We start from the raw sequence: 20,039 nt of genomic DNA, 5'->3' as shown, positions 1-20,039 counted from the left end.
TGCTCAGTGGGGAGTTTGCTTAAGGATTCTTTCTCTCCTTCTCCCTCTGCCCCTCCCGCCCCCGCTCATGCACTTGCTCTCTCTCAAATAAATGAATAAGTCTTAAATAAAATAAAATAAAATAAAATAAAATAAAATAAAATAAAATAAAACAAAATAATAGACATAGTGGCTATTAGGTCAAATAGGGAAGTGAATGAAGCACTCCGGGGCTCTTCCTCCAGTGAAACCAAGACACATCCTAGGTCACTCTACCAAGGGGTCAAATTTTTTCTAAACAATAAAAAGCAAGTACTTTAGGAGTGATATTTCCTAGAAAGAATTGTCAGCCCACACCTATTTCCAAACCCACTCCGCTGCTAAGCATGACTGCTGCTGATAGCCGTCCACACCTGAGCACAGGTGCAGAGAACACCTGTATGCTAACCACCTGTCATGTGACTCAAGAGTCAAGCCGAGCTTATAGCTAAGCTTTATTTTTGCACAGCAACAGAGAACCTGGGCTGAGTATTTCTTAGCACACGACCTAGTTGTTCTCACCGCTCAACTTGAAATGTCAAGTCTGACAGTGACTTGTTGTAGTGGCCAGAGTTCACTATCGTGTGTGTAATAATAATGTGTGACAGACGAGGGTGGGAAGAGGAGAGAGAGGATGAAACCATAGAGTCCATCCTCTTAGCCCCTTTTTACCACTTCACAGTTCCTCTTGGAGAGGGCAGTGCCTGGGCTACAGCGTGAGCTTACACGCAGACACGTTAGGACCGGTCCTAATCATTTGATTGATTGACTGATGGGTTGAATTGAGTTGGGGGCCAGTTTGGCAGCTGAGTTCCCTAAGTATTCTCTGCTGTACCAGTTACATCTCCAAAGCACGGTCCAGCCTCTAACATAAGAGGGCCTCTCACCTCCCAGGACCCATAGTCCAGGTGGATTCTAGGCCAGGCCACCAAGGCGTCCTGGTGTAAGCACACTCTGGTCTCTCTGATTGATGTTGATGCCAGTTTGGAATGAACTCAAAAGTCCCCCTAACAGCATGGAGGCACATCATGAAGGATTATTATTTGGCACACAGTTGCAATAAAACTTTTTTCTAGTTGGTGTCTACTTATTTCCAGAAGAAGTAATTTCCCCTCTTTTCCAGAGGTCTCAGGAAGGAGGTTTGACCCTTAGAAGTCAATAGATGAGGAAGATCTCCTTGAATCTTTCTGAATAAAAAATCTTCCCATTAGAACCTTATGCGTCATCAAATAAGTCCAGTTTTCAGAACATACTTTCCATCTTGGACTACTTTTCATAAAAACAAAATGTACAACTAGCAGGTTACCAGCTAAGACGGAGGGTTTGCTCAGTGGACTGACACTGGTTCTGATTTAGCTCTTGGCTTTAATTCTTTTGTAATTTGGGTAATATGACTTTGACCCAATCATTGTGAGCCCCAGTGTCTGCACACACAAATGCAAAACAGTGACCTCTAAAGTCCTAATTATGTTTTCTAATTAAACTTGCTTTTTTTTTTCCAATTTAACTCGCTTTATGCATTCACTTGTACTACAAATATTTTAAGTACCCAGCATGCACTTGGTACCATAGCACTAGTGTTTACTATAAAGGCCACCCAGCGTGCCTTGGGTACAATAATACTAATACGGACTCACTATGAAGATGACTAAGATAAGGCGAGAGATGAACGACTTTGCCTGCACAGAGTCTAGTGGAAAAGACAGGCGTGCACACAAATCATGAAGAGCCATGTGCTAGAGGCTGGATTTGAGGGTGACACAATGTGGAGAACACAGTGAGGGGAGGAAAAGTAACCTCTCAAGGCTAGGAAAGGTTTCACTGAGGAGGGGACAACATTGGCATTTATTCTTTTCAAAAAGATTTTAAATTATATTTAATTTAATTTTTAAGTAAGCTCCATACCCAGCATGGGGCTTGAACTCATGACCCTGAGATTAAGATTAAGTCCTCTCCATGGACTGAGCCAGCCCAGGCACCCCAACATTGGCATTTAATTCTTAAATTATTAACCCTCTCCAAACCTCAGTTGTATCACCAGTAAAATAGCTCCAAGAGTAGTACTTTCTTCGTAACTAGGAACATAAGGAACAAGTGAGAGAATGGACGTGACACACTCAACATATGTTGACTGGTCCACGGGAAGTACTCAGCAAATGTTGAGCTCATAATAGTACACGATTCCTACTAATATCTGATGAATAACATATGATTGATACTAAGGTATCCTTGGTCAGGGTCAGTAGAGAAGCCCAGGGTCCAGTAGATCAGTTGAGGTCAGATAATCCCATCACTTGGTTTCTGAGAACAGTCCTGGTGGGATTTACAGCTTGGGCCCCATCTCTCAGCCAGATTTGCAGTGTTGGGAGGACATGCCCAGCAGGCTCATTCTGTCCTCAGATTTCTTTACCCCTAGGGATCAAGGAGGGGGAGCCCAAGCCTTGGATTATGAAGACTTGCATCTCCCTGTGTAAAATGATAATGCCAAAGGTTCTTGGCACCAAGCAGGGGAATGTGTCCCCCATCCAAGGCTCCTTGTCCCCACATGGTTACTAGGTGCCTGCTGATATTAGGCCCTAGGGACTATCTGTAAAGTTCTTGTTTCTTTCCCCTTTTGTCTTTGTGTCATCAACAGTTGCCTTATACAGGTGAGTACCGAGTGTGTCTCTACTTCCTGGCAGTGTTTGTTGCCTTTTTTTTTTTTTGAAGATTTTATTTATTTATTTATTTGACAGAGAGAGAGAGAGACAGCCAGCGAGAGAGGGAACACGAGCAGGGGGAGTGGGAGAGGAAGAAGCAGGCTCCCAGCGGAGGAGCCTGATGTGGGGCTCGATCCCACAACGCCGGGATCACGCCCTGAGCCGAAGGCAGACGCTTAACCACTGTGCCACCCAGGCGCCCCTGTTTGTTGCCTTTAAAAGAGATTCTCTACAGATTTTATTTTTTAAGACCAATATCAGGTTCACTGTAGAACTGAACAGAAAATCATAGAGTTTCCATACTCCCTACCTCTCTGCCGTGCCACACACAGCCTCCCCAACTAACAGCGTCCCCCAGCAGAATGGTATATTAGTTACACTCCGACAAACCTACATTGATGCATTATCTCACCCAAATTCCATAATTCCACATGAGGGTTCACTCTTGGTGGTGTACCTTCTATGGGAGTTGTTAACTTTTTAGACCAGCAACTGTTTCAGGAAGGCCTATCCAAATAATTTGGGGTAATGTTGGTGATGCTATTTTCCAGTAACCTGTTTTGGAGAAGGACATTTAAGATTGAGTTGAAGTACAAAAGAAAGGGGGAAAGGCATGAAGGAAGGAAGGAAAGAGAGAGAGAGAGGAGACAAAGGACCATCCACTCAACCAGACAAGTCCCACCCTCAATCTCAGAAGCTCTTAGGAAATGTTAGTGATAGTTCTTGCCTAAAATGTCCCTACTCTTCTTCTGTTTCCTAAATCTGCTTCAACCGTCCTGCACCTGCCTCTGGGCCTTCCTCTTCCTGGAGAGATAACTCTGCATTTGAGGTTTTTCCTTGCAGCTTTTTTCCCCACATAGTTTCCAGGGCTACCTGATGGGGTCTCCAAACCGTGATAGGGGCACATTTTTTGAACCAGAAGTCTCAGAAAGGGACAATGGGAGCAACTCTGGAGAGATTTCTCTCAGCACCTAAGATAACTTATTTTAACTGCTCTTGCAAAGTTCTTATAAGGAAACCTAAGTCAGCCTCTTGCTCTGACAGATGAAGCCTTGTGGGAAGTTGGCTGCTTCAGGAGCCCTAGGCAATGCTGAGATGTCCTTCCAAACAGGGACCCAAGCAGCTGAAGGGCTCCAGTTACCCAAGAGGTGAGTGACATGGACACTTTGCCAGTTGGAGAAAGGGAAGAAGTGGGGTGAGGGAGGTGGTGGAGAGTAAGACAGAGGAGAAAGGAAGGACAAGGTGGCAGGGAGTGAAGCAGGACGCCATGAGCCACAGCCAGCAGGCAGCCTGGGGAAGGGAGTGGGGTGTCCCGTCCCCACCATACTTCTCACTGCACTTTCGGGGGACAGAGGTGGTGCCCCGCCTTGAACCTCAGGTGTGATCAGTGATTTACCAACCCAAATTACACCCTGCCTCAAGTGGAAACCATTCTGGGTGACTCACCCGGGGTCGTTAATGTCCTCTCATGGCAAGTGACGTTTGCAAATCACAAAGCCAGCCATCTGCGAGCTGGCTAGCGGAGTGCATCCTGAATTTTGGATTCAGGATTTAAATGTGTATTAGGCTTTTTTGAAACAGCAAATTAAAATGCCCACTCATTTAAATGCTTTTAGTTTACCTTGTTTTGACTCATGGGCATATTTGATATTTCTCTACCATGAGTATGGGTTGTGTTAAGCAATGATAAAAATAAATTATCTTCAATTGTAAAAATCAAATTGGTTTGAAAAGATTTGAAAACAGTTTTGTAAAATTTTGTAAATTTTGTAAAGTTTTACAGGGAATAGAGTAAAGGGATACATCTCAAATCGTTGGCCTTGTTTAACTTGTGAGATGGAGGTAGAACTGGAAGAAGAGATAGGAGTTTGCCAAATTTTTAACTCTCTCTATATTGCTTAGATCATTCAAATGAGTATATGTTACTTTTGTCATTTTTTAAGGAAATTCAAGAAAGAAAGAAAAATAAAAAAAGATTTTTTTTTGCCATGTGTTTTTCAAAAGCAAATCTGTCTCATTAAGTGCAGCTCTTAATTCACTTTTTTAAATTGTATAAAATGTTGTGAATTAAATGTTATTTTCTTAACTCTTCATCAGATCCTTTCTGCCAATATTACATGTGTCAGCCCACCTGGCAAAAGTTGAGTTTTGCATTCTTCCCTCAATATGGACCGTGCAGGCCTTTCTGCCGCAAGCAAATGTTTCCGCCAAATGGATTCAATATGTGCATTTAATTCAGAGCTTCAATAGCTCAAGGGATGTTTTTTTGACTATGAAGTTTCAAGCTGACAAAAAAGTCTGGGAAATCATTTAACAAATATCCATGACTCACCACCTTGGTTTAACAACTGTCACTTTCCCATATTTGCTTTAGAGCTTTAAAAATCATTGCAATTAATAATAACAATAGTAATAGTAAGAGTAGTTATTTATCTCCTGCATTTATTGCAGTGGCAACTGTGTCCCTGAAAGTGATGGGTATCTTACTGTCCAGTGTTCTAGACTTTCGTTTTATGTGTGTATCCATGAACAATACACACCGTTATTTTATATTTTACCCAAACTATACCAAAATAGTATGGCTCTGTATATGATTACTTTTTGTTGTTTTTCATCAACTTTTTTTTAGAGAGGTGTGGGGAGGAACAGAGGGAGAGAGAGAATCTCTAGCAGACTCCCCGCTGAGCGTGGAGCCCAATGTGGGGCTTGATCTCACGACCCTGAGATCATGACCTGAGCCAAAATTAAGAGTCAGATGCTTAACTGACTGAGCCACTCAGGTGCCCCATCAACTTTCTTTTCTTTTGAGGCTTATCTATGTTGATATCTGTAGCTCTGGTTCGTTGTTTTCAGTGTGTATACATCTCACTGTATAGCTCTCTGTGGTTTATTTATCCATTCTTTTTCTCATGGACACCCAAGACATGTCTGGTTTTCTCTATTATAACAACTGCTGCACTGAACATCCTTGTCTGTGTGGTCTAATGCACTTGAACCACAGCCCATCCCAGGGGTTGTCCTCTCGGGGGAACCACTGGGCCATTGAAAGCTCTGCTGAATTTTAAGAGAAAGGGAGACGCGCACACAAACTCTTGGTCGTCTTCGGGAAGCAGGGTTAGTTAGGACCCTAGGTCATTTCATTCTGTGCAAGAGTGTGCTCCCCACTTCGTGTCACTACATTTTTCTCAAATTTGAGAACTCAGATTGTGAAGAATTTGTTGGTCAGAACTCAGAGAACTGACTCTTCCTGAAGCCGAGCTTTCTTTACTTTCTCTTGGAATATTGCATATTGATTTAGAACATGTTAAACTAAGATATCAAGCTCAATGAGCTTATTCAAGAAAGAAAATATCTTGCTAAGAGGAATGATAAATTCAAGATCCTGAATCGTTATGAGCCAGACTGAAGGATGTCCCTGGGCTGTTACTTGGTGAGCATGCTGTGATGGTAATTTTCCCTCCTTCTAGATCAATTTCAGCATGTTTCCATCAGCAGATTCCAGGTGATGGATAGGCAGCTTCATTTTAAGATTCTGTTGGTTATAGGAATGAACTGTGGCCTTTCCAGAAGAGGTAAAATAAATCCTCCTGACATTGCCCCCTCCTGCCTCACTCCAACCTTGTGGTCAGTCAGTCCTCCCAACCTGAGGACTTCCCAGACCTGACAGACCCCATGAGGATCAGTTGCTGCCTAGTACCTGGGGTCACCTGAAGTTTCTTCAGCCCCACATGTGGGCACCTGCTGCAAAGGGGTGCAACACCTGTCCCAGACCTTCCCAAGCTTCCCACTGCTGTCAGGTCCCAGGCCCTGCGGCTGCAAAGTGTGCCACATGCACCAGGCGTGATAGGCAGCATGAACTAAGGTGGCTTCCTGCTAAATCTGTTGCATTTTAACTGTTGTTAAGTTTTAAGTGTATTTCACACACGTTATTGCAGAGGGCAAGGCTAAGATAAGCATTGAAATTCAATCATTAAGTCATTAGTTTTAAAGGAAAAATATTAAATACATAAAGATGCATGTGTCTATGGCAAATATTATGAAGGTATTATACAAATGACTACATTTAGGAGACATTGCCTCAACCAGAGCGTAGTCTGGGTCAGTGTATGGTAAGTCGCTGAGCTCACTGAGCATTACACCTAGTGAGTGTTGCTTTGGGCACACCTCTTCAGTTCAGTTCAGAGTCTCAGCTTACCTACCTGGAAAATACAGAGGTTGGACTAGGTCAGTGATTCTTGGCCCCGCCTTCATCTTTGAGTCACTTGGGCAAATTTTAAAATTACTGAGGCCTGGCATTCTGCAGACCAACTCAGTGAATGTCTCTGGGGGTTGGGCCAGACATCAGAATTTTTAAAAATCTGCTTCAGGTGATTATGTGCAGGCAGGATTGAGAACCAGCAGGTATAATGATGTCTGAACTTCCTTGCAGATCTAGGATGAATTGATTTTCTGATCCCATGGGTAGAGTATCAAGTACTGATTCAGTGATGGCGGAGAAGGCTCATTGTGCACTCCGGGCTCAGCCATAACGAATGTGTTGTTTAACCACTGTGCAGGCCTGGTCAGCACTGGTGTCTGGAAGCTCCCGGAGGAGCTTTATGTGGGTCTTACCTGTTCCTATCATGGTGCGTGGTATACAGAAGGTGCTTAATAAATGTTGGATGAAATAATGTTAGATTGAAGTTCAAGCACATGTTTTCTGAAGACATCTAGGATTAATTAGGTCATCAGAAATTAGTAACCAAACTCACAAGAGACTGTTTGCATGCCTGAATTCCAGTTTATTTGTTTCTAAAAGGAGCTCTCAGGGTCCAAGGAGTGAAACCAGTCTTTGTCCTGGTGTAGTCTCTTCCTGGCAAATGAGATCAAAGGTTAGTCGGTGAGCACCAAACAGATGTCGGATCTTCTTATGTGCCACTGTTACCAAGTTCTGGTGAGCTGATGGCCTGGTCTCCATTTTTTTAAGGCTCTTTCAATGTAAAGGGTGAGAATCAACCATCCAAAACCAGAGTGCCTTTCAGACCTCCCAGTGACGCACCGACAGATGCTCATTGTGCCATTTTCCCTTTTCTGATATTCATGCAGACCCCCCCCCCACCCCGTGCCCTTCACACTTGTTACAACTGTCTCCCAAGTGTTGGACTGGCTCACGTTGAGTTTGGCTGCCGGCTAACGACATACTCAGGCCAGGCACTTTAATCTCCTCGGTAAGGTCACTCCAAGTCACTCTGCAAGATGGGTTACTTCTGGAAAGCTGTCCTGTAAACAGCTAATCCCATCCTTCTTGCAGCTTGACTTACAGAGATGGCATCTGCTGACCTTTCGTTCTGGGAGCCGTCTTATTTTGAGGGCAGCAGCGCTTTGTCCACCGTCTACAATTACCTCAACTAAAAATACTTTGGAGGGTGAACAGTCCTCAAGGGGACTTTGCAGCCTGGGCTCTATTGCTCATCGTTTGCTACCATATTGCAAGGCAGGAGCCTTTTTACCGTAACAAGCCGCACGCGACCTGCGAGACCGGTATTTCATGTTGCAGTTGTTTAGAAGGCAGTCTTTATGCTGAGCCTTGCGTTGACGTTGCCTTTCCCCCGTGAATACACCCAATAATCATGTTGCCTCTGATTTCCCTGATAACACCATCACCACTTAGCCTCAACATACAGACGTAGCCCCCTTCCACGGGCGCCACGCCACTGCTTCACTTTCCTCCTGCCAATGGAAGTTTCCATCCTTCTGCGTCAGCCATAATCCTCCTACGTGCCACCACCACCCCCCGACCCATTTGTCTGGCTGGTGAGCTGCCACATACACCTACGGTCAGAGGAACAGAGATGTGCTTGCGTGGTGCAGCTGCTGGTGTTCGTCTGAAGAAAAACGTGGAACGTGAGGCTGAGGGTCCAAACTGAGCGGTGGATATAGTTCTACAGCTTTATACATTTTTGACTCAATGAGCTGCATGAGTGTCACTCAGATTCAGTCCTGATTTGGGGGATGAATTTTGTAGACTCCAGCACTTGCTGCCCCATTTCTCAGCGTGCTTAGATAATGCAGGACAGTGCTTCCTCCACGTGGAAATGCTAGAGTAACGCTGAGGACTTGCTCTTATGTTAAGGAAACCGTTCCTTAAAACGAATGTGCATTTTTCCTCCTTTTAGTCTAGTTGGACAAGGGGAGGTGTGTGTATGTCCTCACACACCAATAGAACATTTACGGAAGGATATTCAAGAAACTGGAAACGGTGATTACTTTAGGGAAGGTGACTTGATGAACTGAGGTGGGAAAGAGACATTTTTTATTTTAGAACCTTTTGTGCTGTTTTGGACTGCTTCTTCTTCCATCAAATAAGGGATTATATCTGAAGGATCATATGGTCTTCTGAGACCCTTTTCTGAGAGTCTATAATTCTCTTGAATTGAAGGTATATGTTGTATTTCCTTCTCTAATCTTTTTAACAGAATTCAGCTCTGCTGCCTATATTAGAAACACCTCCTTTTTTCCAGCATTGCCCGAGAATGGTATTTTCCGCACTGTGAGTTCTCTAGGTAAAGGAGTCTAGCTGAAGCTTGGAATAACTTCTAATGGAATATTTATAAGCTATTTATATTTATCACACGCCTTCCTCTCTCCCTTGTTTCTTCACAGCTTTATTGAGCTATAGTTCCCATATCACAACATTCACCTATCCAAAGTTCAGAAGCAGCTAATATATTCGCCGAGATGTGCAAACATCACCACAGCCTAATATTAGGACATTTCAACACCCCAGAAGGAGCTCCATCCCATGAAGCAGTCACTCACTAACCTATTTCTGCCTCTACGGATTTGCCTATTCTGGATATTTCACACAAACGGAGTCGTGTAACATGTGGTCTTTTGTTTCTGTCCTCTCACACAGAGTAAACAGTATTTTACCATTTCCTGAGAGTTCAGGCTTCTTATCACTGACAGTGTGCTCACGAGAACCTCAAGACTGCTGAGGCAGGGAGACCGTCGGCCTCTAGATTCCGTGGTCCACTGCATGAATGGGACTTTGTCAACGCTCTGCAACCCAGGCTGTCAGGTGACCTCTCAAACATGTTGTCGTATGACCTTTGACTCTTATTTTAACAATCATGTCCTTTCTGATCCTCGCACTTGTGCAAATTAGTCCTCCATTAGTGCATAAACTGGATGAGACCCCAGGTCCCCATGGCTTCTCTTGCCCCAGGCTCCATGGAGCTCAACTGTGAACCTCTTTGGTGCATTTCTGTCCTTCTCCTGGAATGACTAAAAGGCCTGAAATCTTCCCTTCTTTTATTGCTGTCTTGAGTATCTCGTATCATTCCGTCAGCTAAATTCCATCTTAGAGATAAATCCCCCACAAGTATTTTATGATCTCTCTGGTTTAAGTGGCACTAAACCCTTTGATTCCTTGTATCCTTCCTCTCCCCTTTCTTAAAATAGTCTGCAGTTCTCAAGTCAAGGATTCTACTGACTCCCCTTTTCCTGAAGTCGTATAATTGTGAAAGAACACTTTCTCTTATTTCCCTCGAAGAGCAGTGAATAATCAAAGCATTCCCTAATGCAAACCTCCAGGCAGGGTGGGGCAGGGCAGCCCCTAAGTCAACAGGGCAGATGTCTGCCAAGTCCAAGAGCATTTGAATGTCTGGCTCAGAGAGAGGCTATTTGACATCTGAACTGTCCTGGAAAGTAGAGTCTCTGTAAGTGTTTCCTTTACCTTTTGGTAGGAATGGAGTGAAGGGGGAAGAGCCTCACGTCTGGGTGAGACTCTCATAAGGTTGTTTGAGGTTTGAGTCTGTTTGCAGGGAGGGAATGGTCGCCATTCTGAATTTAGCTAGAGGAACATGGCAGGGTCTGACCAGGAGTGTGTCCTGCAATTTAAGATTTTGGAGCTTGTCTTATGCTCAGTGTCAGGATAAGCCCAGAAGTTTGGGGCACCCTTGCCATGAGCAGCTCTGAGACGTTGTGGATCTGGAGACCCAAGAAAATTCATTCCATGTCAGGCAAACCACCCCTTCTTGGCCTGCCTTGGGGAGGGAAAGGTGGCAGGGAGGAGGGTGCCTGACACAGAGCAGATGGTAAATATCTGCTGAGTGACCAGATCTCTGGTGTGGAGCCTGAGCCGTTGGTAGCGACTCTTCCACGAGTTGCTGAGAAAGAGCTTCAGCGTAGGCTCGGCAGGAAATGCTGTAACTTAGGATTGATGGCCGCAGGTGCAGGTGAGCGAGTGGAGAGGAACAAAATGGACAAACAGAAGGGCAAGTCCTGCTAGGAGTGAGAACAGAGTCTGAACTCGAAGGCATTGAAGATGGCCCCAAATTGCCATTGGGCACCAGAGAAGAGCTTGGGTGCACCCTGTTCTGGATGCCCTGGTACCAGGGGGCTCGGCTGAGCGCAGATCTGGGCAGACTAGCAGACGGGGTACCCCAGCCTCACCTGGAGGCGGCCAGAATTGAGGCGGCCTCCCCAGCTGCTCTGCTCTGGGGTCAGCCTCTGACTGACCAGGAGCAAGCCCTCCATACATGGCCCGGCATTGCCCTCTGGTGGTCAAGTCGGTCAAATGCTGGCTGGCTTAGACGGAGCCTCCTTTGCTTACAACTTAGCAGATGCCCTGGGCATTTGGGCTTTGGGACTAATTTAACTAATCTACACGAGCCCAATCCTGCTGTGATGTGAGCATAATAAGCAGGGAAAAAACATACTTGGTGCATCTGTCTGGTTCCAGACAGTTCAGTTAGCCTTTCGGAACTACCGCACTAACACAGCGTGTGACAGGCGTTGTGCGAGGCCCTGTATTCGTGTCTTACTACTGATCTCTAGGCCAGGTGCTGTATTACTCAGGTTACAGATGAAGACTCTGGCTCAGAGAGGAAGTTGCCCTCTTGCTGCAAGAATATGACATTCGGTTCTAGGTGCAACTAACCTGTTAAAAATGGTGTCGCCTCCCCCAGACCCCTGCCTCAGACCAGGGGAGTCAGAAGGGAGTGGAGGGAGCAGGGGCACTTCTGTTTTATTTTATGTTTTACAAATATATTTTAATAATGAATATGTATTATTGAGAGAGACAGAGAGACTGCCAGCAGGGAGGGGCAGAGGGAGAGGAAGAGAGAGAATCCCAAGCAGACTCCCCACTGAGCACAGAGCCTGACCTGGGGTCCCATCTCACGACCCGGACCTGGACCCGGCTCATGACTCCAGCCAAAATCAAGAGTCAGACGCCCACCCAACTGAGTCACCCTGGCACTCCCCCCCTTTTAAATTTAGACTAAGTTCTGGATGATGCAGGTGATGAAGGGATATCACCAGTCAAGCATATTTGGAAGAGGGTAACCGGGAAGGAAGGGCAGGGAACAGGAACTGGGGCTCTTCTCCCTCGGTAGACATGGTGTTATAGGAAAATGGTAGCTGCTTTATGACCCCCACAGAACCAGGGGAGCAGGGTTATGCTGCCTGTTTCTCCAGCGTGCAGACCCAGAGCCAGGGGAGCGGGTTTCTCGAGGTGGATTTCAGCTCCACGTCAAAGCATATTGCTAGCCACTGGGGGCTGCCCCACCCCTGAAAATGGTGACTTGGCGGTGCAGCTTCTGGAAGGGCTTAGGCTGGAGGTCACTGGGAAGTTTGTACGGGGGAACCACTGCTGGGTAGAAGATGGGCTCTAAGTCCTTAAAGCCTCTGATGTCCGCTGCTCCCCCACCCTGTCATCTGACTCTCGCCTACAGGTGGCAGCCCTCGCTCAGTTGGGTCCCAGCCTGGTTGGGGCCTGGGTTCCCACCCTTGGCCAGCTGTCTTTGCACCTGAGGGGACTTAGGAGCTACTGAGGACTGAGGGGAGGGGGCAGGAGTGCTCCCCCAGCCGTTTGTTCTCGGGTGTCATTGGTCGTGGGTGTGGCCCGGGCCTGGGGAGGTTTGAGCTCCCAGTGCTTCTGGAGGGAGTGGCTGGCAAGTGGGCAGCTTGTTTCATGTTTTTTTTTTCTCTGAACCCTGCAGGGGGAGCTTGGGGACGGGGGTTGCCCCCAGATGCTGTAAAGAACACTGGCTTACCTGAGGGAGGGGAATGAAAAGGTTGCTCCCAAAACAAAAGGGAGAGAAGGCACAAGAGCCCAGCCAGCGCCCAGGAGTGGTAGGCCCTGATTCCCTCAGGAAACAAATTAAATCAAGCCATGCAGGGGGCAGGGGAATATTCTAGAAGGCAGGGTGATACCCAGGGTTGCTGTTCCATAAGGGCAGAAATGGCTATTTCCATAGGCCTAGGACACTGGGGCACAAACCACGTTGCTGTGGCCTCGGGCGAAGTGAGCCCAGAATTTGAGGGAACAACAAAATACTTGGTAATGAATAAAATTAGCGATATTTCAACGCAATATATTTTCAACCCAAATGAAGGCACAAGAATCCATGATGAACAGAATATCAACATTTTAAATTAAGACTGGATTGGTATTGGCGTGTTCTCCTTTTGCCTCGGCTTCCATATGCAGCACGGGGCCCTGCTCTGGACTCCTCGAGCAAAGTTCAGGCAAAGGACAGAGGGGGGTCCTCTCCCCCTCCCCCCAGCGCTCCGCCCGAGCCACCCAGGGTCTCCGGGGCACCTCGAGAGCGGTGGTCCCTTCCTCCCGCCAGGGCCTGAGGCGTCTGGTGGAGCAGTGGTGCCACCTAGTGGAGACTCTGGCACTAACGGGTGAAGGGTGAAGCCGGCCGCCGTGCAGGGGAGATCTGGGGCTTTGCATGGGCGGCGGTTGAGGCGGGGCAGCCAGGGACCGTGTGAACAGATGGGCCAGGAGATAGGGAAGTGTGAGGTAGTGTCACTGGGAGGGACCGGTACCCCCAGGGCAGAAAGTTCCCATGACACAGTCAGCCTGTGGGGGGGCCTCGAAGCACTCACATGCCCTGCCATTGTTCACGATTATGAAGGAAACGGAGCAAAGCTCACACCAGAACTCAGATTTCGTCACTGCTGGTCTGGCGTTCCTGCAATGACCAGGCTCTGCGTGTGCGTGTGCGTGCGTGTGTAAGTTAGAAAACGCAGGGTATTGGGGTAGGAACTGAGGTACGAAGGTAAGCAAGGCAGTTAACTCACAACTCCTACTTAGAGGGGGTCAAAGGAATAAGAACATGTCCCCAGAGATGTGTACAAGGGTCAGGGGGTGACCAGTGGTGGGTGTGGAGGACCAGCTCAGGCGTGTGGGGTGTCGGGTGGTTATCAGTCTGGGGCCTGTGGGCTCAGCCCAGGGGCAGAGGGGGCCATGGGTGGTGTCTGGGCAGAGCAGGGACAGATCGGAGTCGTGTTTCACATTGGCCTAAGGAGGACTAAGTTGTACGACCCAATTTGAATGGACTTGGCTGTGACGTTCATTGCCTCGAACCCTATACTCCTGGCCGAATGGCTTATGACCTGCGTGTACCCCAGATCACCACGTCCTCAAATCAGTAACCTTAAATGTCCAAAAAGGTCAAACCACACAAGGCAGGAAGAGCCTGGCAAATTCGCTTCTTCCTTTTGCTGTGGAGCAGTGAGGGACATCCACACTGTCTTTATCTCAGGAGCTCAGAATGATTGAAAACACGGAACTATCGCTATTTCCTGACAGAGATGGCTAGAGCCGCACACAGACACAGAGCCCGTGTTCATCTTCAGCCCCAAATTTCAGGCAAGGAATCAAAGGCAGTAGATCACTCAGGATTACAAGGCAAAATGGAGCTTCAGGGAAGAAGGGTGGGCGGGAGCCAGGCCAAGGGAGCCCTGACTGTGTGCCCAGCACCAGGTCCCTCGGGCAGCAGAAATGCTCCCGGACCATAGTCAGGAATTCGAATCCCAGCCTGTGGAGCTGTCTGGGGTTCCGAAGTTTGGGGGCCCCTCATCGCTGACAGGACTGAGGGCAGCCCTGCTGGCGCTGCCGCTCTGATTCCTCCCTAAGTGGGCAGAGAGGAAGGGGGAAGAAGGAGGTGGCAGGAGACACTCTATTTAAGGCTCCCCCTGAGTACAGAGGACCTGCTGAGGTCACAGCTGACACTCTGCTCTTCCCGGAGGGGATGGCCTTCTTCTGCCATGTCCCACAGAACCCATTTCTCAGAAGGTGAGAATGAGCCTCATGGGGCTGCACACTTCTGGCCGTGGGAGATTATTGGTGGCCACAGATCTTATCAGGTGCATTTATTGATCATCCGTTACACTACACGTAAGACCCTGTTACAGTCTGTATTTACTGTGGGACTGAAAGCAAGTCACTTATTAGGTAAAAACTCGTGTCATTTTAACTTTCCAACAGCGATCATCCTGTATGCCTGCAGGCTGATGGTCTTTGCTGCCTCCTGGGGCAGCGGTGGAAACGATCTGGGTAGTGTATGTCATCGGGAACAGCGCCTCACACAGTGCCTGGCAGTTCTCCTGTCAGTCCTTCATCAACCTGGTCAGGCACCAGGTGCCAAGTCTCAGCGTGGGGGACGAGCGGGGCGCCCACTTCTGTCTGCCTCCTGACTTGACTCTGCTTGGTGGGCTTCCCCTGGAGCTGCTTGTCACTGTGAGCAGAGCGTGTACCCCACCCTCCACAGCCCAGAGAGGGGCGCACATCCCAAACCTACCCCCCTCCCAGAAACCTGCAGGCCCTCCGGGCAAGGTCACAACCTGGCGGGCCCACGAGGAAACAAAAAAGGAGGAAATCTGAAGTTCCTAGCTGAGGGTGATTATTTGACAAGCTGGCATTTGCCCCGCGAATGGTGCCAGGATGCCCTCAAAATGGGCGCTCACGTGGCATGCCTTGCTCTTCAGGCCTCAACACCTGTTGCCCACGGGACAGAGACCCCAGGCCCAAAATAGACACAGCTGCTGCGGAGGCTAATGGCATCCAGAGCTGAGGCTGAGCCATATTTGGAAATGTATGCCCCTGCCCCCCGCCCCCGCGCTCCCCTGTCCTCCCCACTCTGAGCCTTGAGGCCTTAGAGGAGTTCTCCCTCCTGGTCCTGGTCTAGCCTTCTTGGGAACTGCTGCTTCTCCCTTTCCCGGTCCCTGGGCCCCCTGGAAGAAACTTCTAGCAGCAAAGTGTGGGGCTGATGGAGGCTCTGGCCCTAGGGCTCAGGAGCTGCCAGTCTCCAGCCTTCACACGGCAACACCTCACCCTCAAGGGCGTCCTCTTGGATACTTGATTCTCTCTGTAGGCTTAGGAGCTAGTGTGAACAGCAAACACCCATTGTTTCCGAAGGCCGAGAAAATCAGGTTCATGGTTAGGATGGCTCACAGATTTGTAAAGAGCCCCCCGCTGGGGAATCACCCTTTATTCCTGGTACTGGGAGGCAGAGAGTCAGTACAGAAGGAACGCTTTCCCCAAGGGCACACAGATTCCCAGCACTTTATTTTTCCTGCTGGGAACTCAGTTCAGCAGAGGCACTGAGCTCCTGCTGCGTACAGAGCTCTGCGCTCACGGCTAATGGGGTGGACTTTCTTACGATCCGTAAAAGCATGTCACTGCCTCATCTTCCTCCGTGTCCCATTACCCTGGGTTTTGTGTTGTTTCTCATCATTATTGCTTGAGTACTTCTACTTGCTTTCCTGTCCTCGGTCCGAGGTTCTGTCTTACTTTTATCTTTCTGTGCGAAGCTCACTGGGTAACCCGTGTTGGTGACAACTGTCCACTTTCTGTAAGCTGCCCCTACTCTCGGCAAGCTAGTGTCAGGTTTCTGGATGAAGGTGGTCTACGGGTGTCTGTCTCCTGCTCCCCTGACTCTCCTTAGGGCTCCTGAGCAAGGGCCATGTCTAATTTGGTAAAATACCGAGAAGGCCCACAAATGCCCGGGTGGTGGGGCTTCTTGCTCCTCGCTGCCATGGAAAGCCTGAAACATCTTAACTAAAAATAATCCATGCCACCCTGGGCCCCTGGCTGCTAGAGGCCTGCCTCCAGGGGCAGGAGAGCCTCCGGAATGTCTCAGCATTGCTCAGGGTAACTGGATCCCGGCTGGGCACCAGCAGGCAGCCTTAGACGCTCTCGGCCTCAGCTGTCTTAACAGTGGGATTATTGGTAGGGGCAGAAATAGACTGCCGTGTTCTGGTGGCTTCCTCACCCCACATTCCTAGGCGCACCTTGCTTTATTAAGGCTCTCAGCTGTCGCGGTGATCCAGGCGTGGAGAAAGGAAAAGCAGCCCTCACCAGCTGCCAGCAGGCTGCAAAGCAACCAGTGTGCCCCCATAAGGACATGTTACTCTTATTAGAAGCTGTGTCCCTCGCATGTCCTTAAGAAGGGGGCCACCTGCCAATCATAAATCAAGAGCTCATCTGTTCCAAATAAAGAAGGAGTCTACCGTCTTAGCCGGCAGTCCCTTTAGAGTTGACGGAGATTTATTTTTTAGTCCTGTGCTCAAGCATGTATTTCTTGTGTAATTAAAAATTATAAAAGGTAACGAGAAAGAGAAATCTGCTAAGAGATTTGAGGCTCAGTAAAGAATCCAGAGAGTCCGAGGTTTCTGGATAGTGTAAGGATTACAGGGCTGGGGGACATAAATAAATTCTAAGCCCAGAGCCCAGAAGAAAAATAATGAAAGCGTGAGGCCATTTAGCAAAAGGAAAAGTAATTTGCAATGGCCTTTAATTTGGAGGTGGCAGGGTTCCTCCTAAAGAACTGAGCCAGAAGCGGAGGGACCCGTGCACCCTCTGTGGTCGTCTGGGTAGGGGGCTCCTGTGCAGAAGAACCAGGAGATATCGCGAACGACTGAAGATCACCCGGGTTCCTGCTGGACGGTCGCATGGCCCGAGGGAAGGCTATCTGAGGACGGGGCGGGCTGAGTTGGTGGGCAAGAGAAGGGTTGTGGGGCAACGCCCCCACACGGTCAACAGTCAGGAACACAAAAAAATGCACCCTTTGGGTTTTATCTGCCCAGTCCTAACACCCCTCTGCCCCGAGCCCCATCCCCCCAGTGTTTCTCAAGTGTGTTTTGCCAGATAGGTAGGCAGTGCTTTGTGGTCTAAGAGTCTTGGGATCTAGAGAGCTTCCCAGCCCTGCCATTTTGACCTCGAGCAAGTCACTCTGCTTGGGTGTCTTCATCTGTCAAGCAGGGGGCATGGCCTGGCTTGTCCTCACTGCGCTGTTCCGCTGAGGATGACATGGGGTGGTGCGTGCTGAGAGCCCATGGTGAGATTCAGTAAATAGCGCCTGAGATCATCTTCCTCCTCTCCATCCCCGGGCAAGGCTTCCCCTCTCCTGCGGGTGCGGCGGTCAGGTCCTTACTCGGAATTTGGAAGGAGCTCGTGTTTCATTTTCTAGAGTAACAAGGCTTATGTTTTCTATGGTCATGACTGTCCCTCGCTTCATGGGGCAGATAACATGAACTCTTAGAAAATGGTTTTTCCATTTTATCCTTCACAAAATGGGAGCCTGCTAGAGACAGTCATGGATAGCTTCCAGAACCAACCGCTCACCTTCCCCTTTGTGAGAAACACCACGCTTTGCTGGTAGGAGGACATTATCGGGTCCCACAGCCCCAGAAGTTTTCATGTGTGTAGCCCCTGGTCTGCGTAAAATACATCAGGGCCTCGTCTATCAATTCTTTAAGTCTGGAGTTCTATAGAATAAGTTTACCTCAAAGACGGCCCTTCCTTCCTGTCTTCTCCCTTTATCTGTATTTGAGTATGTATTTTATAAGGACTATTTCAGACAACATAATCATAATATCACACAATGACTTGAAAATGAACAAGAACCCTATAGTGCTATCAAATATTGAGTCAGTATTCAAATTTCACCAGCTGGGTGTGTGTGTGTGTGTGTGTGTGTGTGTGTGTGTGTGAGCGCACCTGTGCCCTCGTAAGGCCCATGTAGAGCAGTTGTGGGCAGGTCTGTTAAATATCTTTTAATCTATAGTTCCTCCTTCCATTTCTTTTGTATATTTTTCCTTGCAATTTATTTATTGAGAAAACTGGATTCTTTCTTTCTTTCTTTCTTTCTTTCTTTCTTTCTTTCTTTCTTTCTTTTCTTTCTTTCTTTTTTTTACTTCCCCACATCCTGGAGTTTATTGGTTGACTCTTGGGCCCCTGTCCCCTGCCTTTCCTCTAAGTGGTCACCAGATCACGAGGTCAGGCTGAGGCAGGAATTCTTTGCGGACAACAGTGCATACTTCCGTCAGGAGGCATATGATGTCCAGTGGTCTATATTTTTGTGATCCTAGGAGCCAGAATTCATCAGGGGCTTGTAATTCATACCCCAATTGTGATGTTCCAGTTTCTTTCATTTCTTTATTTACCAGCTTGAGGACCCCTGTAACAAGAAACCGTTTGCTTTCTGTGTCTCCCACTTCCCACGGAAGGCAGCCCGTAGCAGTCCTTGTCATTCTGAGCGGCACTGAGCCACCGCCGCCCTTTTGGTCCAGCCTCAGGCCTGGGTCCTGGTCAGAATGTTCTCACCATGACTCGTCTCAGCAGCAGCTGCCCCAGAGAGACATGCCACTGTTTAGTCCCGTGTGGCCAGGAAGTACTGAGAGCAGGTCAAAGAGACGTGGTCTTGGAAACAGAATTCTCTGAAACCATTGACAGGCCAAATCTGACATTGATGTTGGCCTCCTTTCTAGTGACAGATCCCAGGAGGTGCTAAACTCCACACTGGGTGCTGAGGAGAACTCCCCCTCCCCGGGTCCTGGATGCCCACTGAGTGTCTCCTCATCTCCTAAAATCGGACAAAGAAGGGAACCTGGCAACTATTTCTGATAAGTTTAATTATGACAAGAAAGGGATGATTCCAGATTAGCAGATGCTCTTTCCAATAGCCCATCGGCCAGAGAGTTACTGTGACTTCCTGCTATTTTTTTCTCTCCTAAGGTAAAGACAGGTTTACCCTGAGTGAAGGGTAAGGTTTTCTGTTGTGGGGCTTGGAAATAGTGCAGACTGAGCCCGGGACTCACTAGTAGATTTTTTTTTTAAAAGATTTTATTTATTTATTTGTCAGAGATAGAGACAGCCAGCGCGAGAGGGAACACAAGCAGGGGGAGTGGGAGAGGAAGAAGCAGGCTCCTAGCGGAGGAGCCTGATGTGGGGCTCGATCCCGTAACGCCGGGATCACGCCCTGAGCCGAAGGCAGATGCTTTAACCGCTGTGCCACCCAGGCACCCCTCACTAGTAGATTTTGACACACTCTTGGAGGTACCTGATGCTACCTCATTTATTTGGGTATTTTTAATAGTTACCATGGCACTTGCATGGAGAGCTGCCCGACAAACATTTGCTGGACCCCAGGGGTCCTTCCTGATAGAGTGTGGAGGAGGGGAACCTGTCCCTTGCCCTATCACCCTGTTCAACTTGACGCACAGTTTTCCCGACCTGAGCCTTTGTGTTCCTTCACATCACAC

The 20,039-nt window shown here is 48.1% G+C and overlaps 1 long non-coding RNA gene across 1 annotated transcript in view; it reads left to right on the top strand.

Moving 5' to 3' along the window:
- The first annotated feature begins 2,630 nt into the window (after window positions 1–2,630).
- Window positions 2,631–20,039, top strand: part of LOC123002212 (uncharacterized) — a 63,301-nt gene continuing 45,892 nt past the window's right edge. The window contains exons 1-2 of the long non-coding RNA XR_006411892.3: window positions 2,631–2,666; window positions 3,762–3,865. This is a non-coding gene — a long non-coding RNA (uncharacterized LOC123002212). The remainder of the gene's footprint in view (window positions 2,667–3,761; window positions 3,866–20,039) is intronic.

Source organism: Ursus arctos, unplaced genomic scaffold (assembly GCF_023065955.2).
Source record: "Ursus arctos isolate Adak ecotype North America unplaced genomic scaffold, UrsArc2.0 scaffold_14, whole genome shotgun sequence".
Lineage (NCBI taxonomy): Eukaryota > Metazoa > Chordata > Mammalia > Carnivora > Ursidae > Ursus > Ursus arctos.
This window is presented reverse-complemented; position numbering and strand designations above follow the sequence as displayed.